Consider the following 8,548-nt stretch of genomic DNA (forward strand, 5'->3'; position numbering starts at 1 on the left):
GAGAGAGAGAGAGAGTGTGTGTGTGTGTGTGTGTGTGTGTGTGTGTGTGTGTGTGTGTGTGTGTGTGTGTGTGTGTGTGTGTGTGTGTGTGTGTGTGTGTGTGTGTGTGTGTGTGTGTGTGTGAAAGAGAAACAGCTGATAGTCAGTTTACAGCCAATGGGTGAATGACACGTAAAATTCAACCTATGACCTACTGCAAACTGAAAAGCCTCACATATGACTGATATAATACTATAATTTGATTCACTTTTATGCAGTGCACAGTTGACTAAAACCACTAATAACCACCAAATGATTGCAATGGTAAATCCTCCTCCTACTTTAATTCACTATACCACCACCAATATAAATAAGGCTATTGTTATAAATCCAACACTTTATTATTCCCACACATTCTGTTAACAACTAATAGTGTGAGACTGAATATAATATGTGACCCTGTCCCTGAACCACAAAACCAGTCTTACGTAGCACAGATATATTTGTAGCAATAACCAAAAACATATATTATGGGTCAAAATTATCCATCTTTATTTTATGCCCAAAATCATTAGGATATTAAATAAAGATCATGTTCCATTAAAATATTTCTTCATTTTCTTACAGTAAATATATCAAAACTTAATTTTTAATTAACAATATGCGTCGCTAAGAACTTCATTTGGACAACTTTAAAGGCGATTTTCTTTGCACCCTCAGATTCCAGATTAGGGCTGCAACGATTCGTCGACGTTGTCGACAAAAATCGATAATAGAAATAGTCGACAATGAATTTCATTGTCGATGTTGTCGCCAGACAACCGAGTGAGGCATCTTTCTGCCGAGAGTCGCACATACGCAGCTTCTATGCTGAGCGATAACATACAGAAATGGCGGCGTCCAACGCAGCAGCTGCGCGTACCAAAACACGCCTGTTTCACACATACTCCGTCTGCAGTGCGTTTTTTTTTTCCACACCCATGTTAACGGATTAGAACGTTCACAATGTACGGACTGCAAACGCGTTCTGTGTGAAAGCAAAACGAGTCTGTGCTTCTTCTGCACCGCATACGTAACGCACACGGACTGTAGACGCACTGCAGACTGAGTATGTATGAAACAGGAGTAAAGTTTGGGAGCATTTTAGCCTGCTACGGCGAATTAAAATATTACCTGCATGGTTTGTAAAGCAGTCCTTGCGCATCACGGCAGCACCTCTGTGATGCACGAACATTTAAAGAGAAAGCACGTCGGACAGTTGAATGAAACGGAGTTTGGCTGGCCTCGGTAAGATTTAAATAACATGGAAGCCAATACGTTTTGTTTTGGATATACATTTTTGTTTACTGTTTTATTGCTGCTGATGGTTTACAGGAAGAAAATGTTTACTTGATTTTAATTTATTTTTTCTTATAAAACAAATGTGCCTGTCCATTAAAAAAATTATAGAGTTTCTTAATTTATGCATTTATGTCTGTACTGACCGAGCACTGTGCCTAATTGGTTTTAGACAGGGCATTTTTATTTACTTTTAGTATGAATTGGCCTATCAGCAGCAAAATATGCATTTTTTATTGAAGTACCCCCTTCTTTCTTGTGTTTACTATAATTTTCCACATAATTAAAGCAATCTCATGCTAAATTTGAGAAAAATTGAATAATTATCCGATTAGTCGACTAATCGTTTCAATAGTCGGTGACTAGTCGACTATTAAAATAGTCGTTAGTTGCAGCCCTATTCCAGATTTTCAAATAGTTGTATCTCAAAAAATGCCATATATATAAGCTTTTTTTATTCAGCTTTCAGGTGATATATAAATCTCCAAAAAAAAAAAAAAATTATCCTTAGGACTGGTTTTGTGATCCAGAGTCACATATCTAATCTTTAACCTATATAAAAGACAATTAACATGAATGGATAAGCCAAACCTGACAATCATATGTGTACTAAATCCATAAAACTTCTTAAGCAAACTTTTTCTTGTAATGATAACCATCTGTCTATTGATAACCATTAAATACACTATTCAAATGCTACAAGTCAGGTTAAAACCTTGTTTAAAAAATGACCCAAAGTGCATGCATTTCGAGCACGTGACATCTGGTGACACTGAAAATGCACTTATATACATGTGCCATTTATTTACATTGCTTATTGTCTAGGGGTGGGAGAAAAAAATCGATTCTCCGATGCATCGCGATTCTCTCTTCAACAATTCTGAATCGATTCCTAATATTTCAGAATCGATTCTGAGCTTGTTTTTTTCCTCCCGCATATGACACGTGCGCGCTAGAGCCGCGGCAGGATTCATTGCACAGGATTTGCACTGTGAGACTCGTGAGCACTGCTTGACAGTGTGCTTCCATCCATCGTGTTTTACTTTAGATATGCGTTCATTTCTGCCGTCTGGAATGCAGTACTATTAGATGCACGAAACTCGTGCACTGACAGACTCACGTGCGCTTTGTGTTTGTTCGTCCTAAAGCTCGATTGCCAATGCGGTTAAATGCACTTGCATTTTGGAATAGTTTTAAACGAAACTGTACAGTCAGTTATGATTTCAGAGCAGGACAAAACATCTGATATATCGAAATAGATCTGTGCATCAGTGGCGTTCCGTCCATATAAGCTGCTATAATGCTCTGCATACCCAGGCTGTTAAGAGAGAATGCGTTCACATGTTAAATAATATAAACATGCTTATAAATGAATCCCTTATGTGAGATTGAATCTTCCGGGCAAGCAGATTCTCCGCATCTTCCTCGACTCCTCAGAATTGATGCGCATTCTCTGTTTTGCTGGCGTGCGCGTGATTTCATTCGCGGGGTAAGCTGTCCGCGAAGCGCAGGCCCAAGCGGAAAAACGCGCTGTTGCTGCCAGATCCTGATTTTTGTATATTATATATATAATATGTATATTTTCATAATTTCTCAACAATTCAAAATTTGAAAGTCCACAGAAAAAAAATAGCCTATATAAATTAATTAATTTTTAAAAAATAATAAACAGGAAAAAGGAAATATTAAAATATGATTTCGTCTCTGATTTTATTGTGTTTATTATTTTTGGTATTACTGGTGGTTTTAGTCACCACTTGCCACTGCTGTGCATTAGTTTGAATGCAGCCTGTTAAAGCTGCCCGTCTATGATCTCATCAATAGGCCTAATAATAAAACGGCAGTAATGCTGAGGAAAAAAGAAAAACTATTGTCTGTAAACTTTCGGATACCTGAAGAAAACTTATTTTAAATAAGTAATTGTTTTAAAAAGTACCTTGCTTATATAATTTAAGAAATAAAGTTAAATTGGCACAAAATAAATTTGATATAAAAAATATATGAAAATGTAGCCATGTGCAGTAATATTGAAAACTGAGAATGTGAGCATCGTGATATTTAGTTGATAATGAAAACAGTAATTAAATTGAATCTTGAAATCAGTGAAGATTGACAAACTTTTACAGAGATTCCAACTATAAACAAAAAGCTTACATACAGCAATTTTACATGTTTTTAAAATTGTAAAGTTGTATTTGCACAGCAGAATTAATTGGGAAAAAAATATATAGATCAAGAATCGTTTTGGAATCAGATCGTGACTCCCAGAATCGGAATCGGATTGGATCGTGAAGTGCCTGAAGATTCCCTCCCCTTTTATTGTCAAGAGCAAATAAACACAAATTTGCACTCAGCACTCATAAATGGAAAGGTCGGATGCATTTTGATGCTAAACCATTCAAATATTCAGGAAGCGGGGATACAGTTAGCATAGCTGCAACGAATCCGTCATTAGGGCTTTTCATAGACACGCAAAAACAATTGCTTTGTTCCATTCCATTATGCTCTACTAGACATTTACTAAAAAAAAAAAATACGGAAAACATAACATTGTATGCATATACATAATGAATTATAGAGTGAAAATGACACAAGTATTTGTTTACTCAAAATAATAAGCAATAACAGAACAGATTTGGAGAAATTTAGCATTACTTCAATTGATCCACTGGAGTGAATGGGTGCCGTCAGAATAAGAGTGCAAACAGCTGATAAAAACATCACAATAATCCACAAGTAATCCACACAACTCCAATCCATTTAACATCTTGCGAAGCAAAAAGCTGCGTATTTGTAAGAAACAAATTCTCCATTATAGTTTAACTATGAATTAGGGATGCACCGGTTGACCGGCCATAAATCGAAACCGGCCGGTTTTTGCATCTAACGCGCGATCGGCAACCGGCCGGTTTTCGTTTTTATCCCGGCCGGTTTTTTTCCGGAAGTGTGTACGCGGGCCGCAGCATTCGATTCATTCAGAAACATGTCACTTGTGTGGCGTTTTTTCGAAATCTGTGAGCAGGACGTGAAGATTGCAATCTGCAATGTCTGCAAAGGACAGCCGCTTTTCTGTGCTCGCTGAAGTTGCGCAAGCGTACCTGTCCTCGCCCTGCACAAGCGCAGACAGCGAACGTTTGTTCAGCTCAGCTTCTCACGTGACAGATGAAAAAAGAAACAGACTCACTTGTGACAAAGCTGAGATGCTTATTTTTGTAAAAAGCATTACTTTACTTTTGAAAAGCCAAAAATAAAAGTCTGTTCTGTTAAGAATGATTATTATTATTTTACATTAAAATGCCTGTTGGCTTGCTGTTTTACTTTACCAAAAGCATGTTTTACTTATTAAACTGTATTTACTTTCATATTTTTTATTTATTATTTAATTTCAGATGTCAGATGCTATTGATTCAATAGCCAAAGCCAGATTGGCCTGTTAAATACTAAATAAACATGTTGTTTATGTTGTTTACTTGCATAACTTCTTGTTTTTGAAAAAATCGGAAATCGGTATCGGAATCGGCCAGCTTGCTTGTAAAAAATCGGTATCGGAATCGGCCATGAAAAATCATGATCGGTGCATCCCTACTATGAATCATCGCTGTTGGCCATGAAAAAAAAAAAAAAACAATATTACCAATAGAAGAGGTTGTCAAATAACACTTTTTGTTTTTAAAGTACAAACTTTATAAACCATTAACAACTTTTCACTCAAGGAACAATTAAAATGTTGAAATGACTGTATTGTGATTGTTTACCTCTCTTTTTTTAACCTTTTTGAGTTATGTAATTGCTAGTAGCAGGTTTAATAAATTGTGTCTATACATTAGTTTGCAGTGTCTTTATTGAATACAGAATTTGTTAAAAAAATAACACATACTTGACACAAATTGTGTATTTATAACACAATAGTGTGTAGAAAAAAAACAACACATCTTCTGTGTTAGCTGGAATAACACACTGGTTGAGTTAAAACTAACACAAAATGTGTTGTCCTTATCTAGACACAAAGGTGTGTTAAGAAACAACACAGGCTGTGTTGTTTTTAACACATCCTTTTTAAGAGTGTATGATGTTTTTATCAAATGTTTAGACTGTCATTCTAATGGCACCCATTCACTGCAGAGGATCCATTGGTAAACAAGTGATGTAATGCAAAATTTCTCCAAATCTGTTCAAATCAAGAAACAAACTGAATGAGTATCCAAACGACTGATTAACACAATAGAATAATCCAAACAACTCAATCAATCAGTTAACATCGTGAAGCAAAAAGCTGCTTATTTGTAAGAAACAAATTTATCATTATGATGTTTTAACTTTGAATCATCGCTTCTGGCCATAAGAAGCAATATTACAGACAGAGGACTTGTATTTTAACCTAAAGCAAAGGTTTGAAGCTAAAACTACAGCTTTTAACTTCACAAGATGTTAACTGGACTGAAGCGAATTTGTAGATTATTGTGATGTATTTATCAGCTATTTGGAATCTCATTTTGACGGCACCCATTTACCGCAGAGAATCCATTGGTGAGCAAATGATCAAATATAATCAAAATTAATTATACAATCAATTATCTTCTGATTCAAAACAGTGAGCAATAATTATCTATTTCTATATCTATTGCAAAAATGCACTCTATCATGTTTGCACCTACTCTCTATCCTGTGTCTTATTTTTCTCACTTCATAACAGAGGAGGCACAGGAATCTGATCTTTGCCCCTCTAGCCCAAAGAAAGACAGTAACCTTACACTTTAACCAGTAACACTTTTGTTGTCTGTGCCTAGAATCCACTGACAAAGCTATTGTTTTTTGTTGTTGTTTTTTATAACCACAAAGTCTTAGTAACATATCTGTTAATTGTAAAAATTGGAAAGGTTAATCTAGAAATGAATAAATATCAGCCTGATTTATAAGACTGACTTTAGACTAAAAGACTAAGCCGATGAACTGCAGACACACAACTACTCAGAAAAGTTCTCTATGTTATAACATTATATCTTCGTTTTCCTTCTTTTTCTATCAGGTTTTTATTTTTAAATTGCACATTTCTGGCTCATTTCTATTTCCAAATATGTTAAGGGTTGGATCAGACATATTACTCACCAGGAATAAGATAAATACGATAATTTGATAGTGCATAATAGAAGGGGTAAATTAACGTTAAATTATTAAAATAATGTGGGCGGGGTAATCTACATTGAAAGACGATGTGATTCACTCACCGGAATATTTATGTAACAAACAAAACAACTTTAGAGAGGACGGTTGCACAAGACTCTTTAAAGAGCTTGTTTCGCGATATTTTCTTGACAGCAGAAATAAAACAACAACAAAAGTAAAATAGCCTACGACAGATAGCAAACTTGTCAACATTAGATGTAATCACGCGCAGAACGCGCGCGCGCACGTAACAGGTGCTCTGCTCAAACTGCTTCAACGGCATTTAAACAAGTATGAAGTTATTAAACAGAACCAAACTCATATCGAAACATAAACCCAATGTTTCTTCTTCGTGATAGCTGATGTAAACACCCGCTGGCAGTGCTTTGGCTCAGCGTTTAGGCTGATTTACTGATTTAATCCCTTTCGTCTGACCGGCTTGCGCTGCTTCTGAGGTAAAAGTGTTTTATTTCGTGACAAGTTTAACTAACCAGCTTTAAAAGCAGATGAGGGTTTGGTACACTCGTCTGGAAGCGGGATAGTACTTCTGGACAAACTTTACGGTAAATAAATAAACTCTCACCTTGGCTGGAACTCTGACAGACGTCGCTTCCATCCCGCTCCGCCATTTCACCGACGTCACATGAGAGGATTAGGGAGCGCGCTTAGTACAAAAGCGGCGGTTACGCGCCTCTAGCGGACAGGTGCAGAATGACAGAAAAACGTACATACAGTGCCCAGTTTTTAATAATTATGGTTAATTAGATTTTTAGTTTTAATTACTTAATATACTTCTCTTTATTTAATTGCAATTGTACACTACTAGTAGAAAAAAAAACGATTAAATAATTATAGAAAATTTGAATATTAGAATATTGTACATAATAACATATTTTTAAAATACAAAATTATATTAACTATTTAAATAGTTAAATTTAATCTAAATTCAATTAACATTCAAAAATAAAAAACGATTTATTTAAACATTCAAAAGTTTTATTTGATCCAAAGTACAGCAAAAACACTAACTTTTTTTAATTATTACATTTTTGTTTAATATTTTTACTATTTAAAATAACTGTTTTCTATTTCAATATATTTTTAAATGTAATTTATTCCTGTGATTTCAAAGTTAATTTTTTAGCATCATTCCTCCAGTCACACATTCATTTTAATATTATGATTTGCTGCTTAGAAAGCATGTATTATTATTATTAAAATATTATGTTAAAAACTGTTGAGTAGATTTTTCCAGGTTTCTTTAATGAATAGAAAGTTCAGAAGAACAGCATTTCTCTGAAATAGAACATTTTTGTAACATTTTAAATGTCTTCATCATCACGTTTGATGAATTTAAAGCATCCTTGCTAAATAAAAGTATTAATTTCTATCATTTCCTACCAAAGAATAAATAAATATCAGGATATTATAATGATTTCTGAAGGATCATGTGACACTGAAGACTGGAGTAATGATGCTGAAAATTTAGCTTAGATCACAGGAATAAATTACATTTTAAAATATATTTAAATAGAAAACAGTTTTTTAAAATAGAAAAAAATATTTCAGAATGTTACTGATTTAGCTGTACTTTGGATCAAATGAATGTAGGCTTGGTGAGCAGAAGAGACTTCTTTAAAAAAAATCTTACTGTTTAAAAACTTTTGAATGTTTAAAAAAATCGTTTTTTATTTTTAAATGTTAAGTGAGGTTAATTTAGATTGTTTATATATTTTTGTATTTTAAAAATATACGTTATGTACACTATTCTAATATCATAATTTTCTATAATCATTCAATCATTTATATTTAATATATTTTCATTATTTATGTTATAATATATAAATAGTATAACTATGTTGATGGTTTATAAACATATTTTATTAATAATATTAATGCATTTAATATTTTTAATTAGGATTCATTTGTTTTTGTCTGTTAGCATGCACTTGCATAATTGTGTTGCCATCTAGTGGTAATGTATTTTCATGTTTATCAAATTCTCATTAGACACCAACAGGATGCTTTGGATGCTCACCCTATAAAATATATGAAATATATGAAAGTC

This window comes from Garra rufa, chromosome 25 (assembly GCF_049309525.1).
Source record: "Garra rufa chromosome 25, GarRuf1.0, whole genome shotgun sequence".
Classification (NCBI taxonomy): Eukaryota; Metazoa; Chordata; class Actinopteri; order Cypriniformes; family Cyprinidae; genus Garra; species Garra rufa.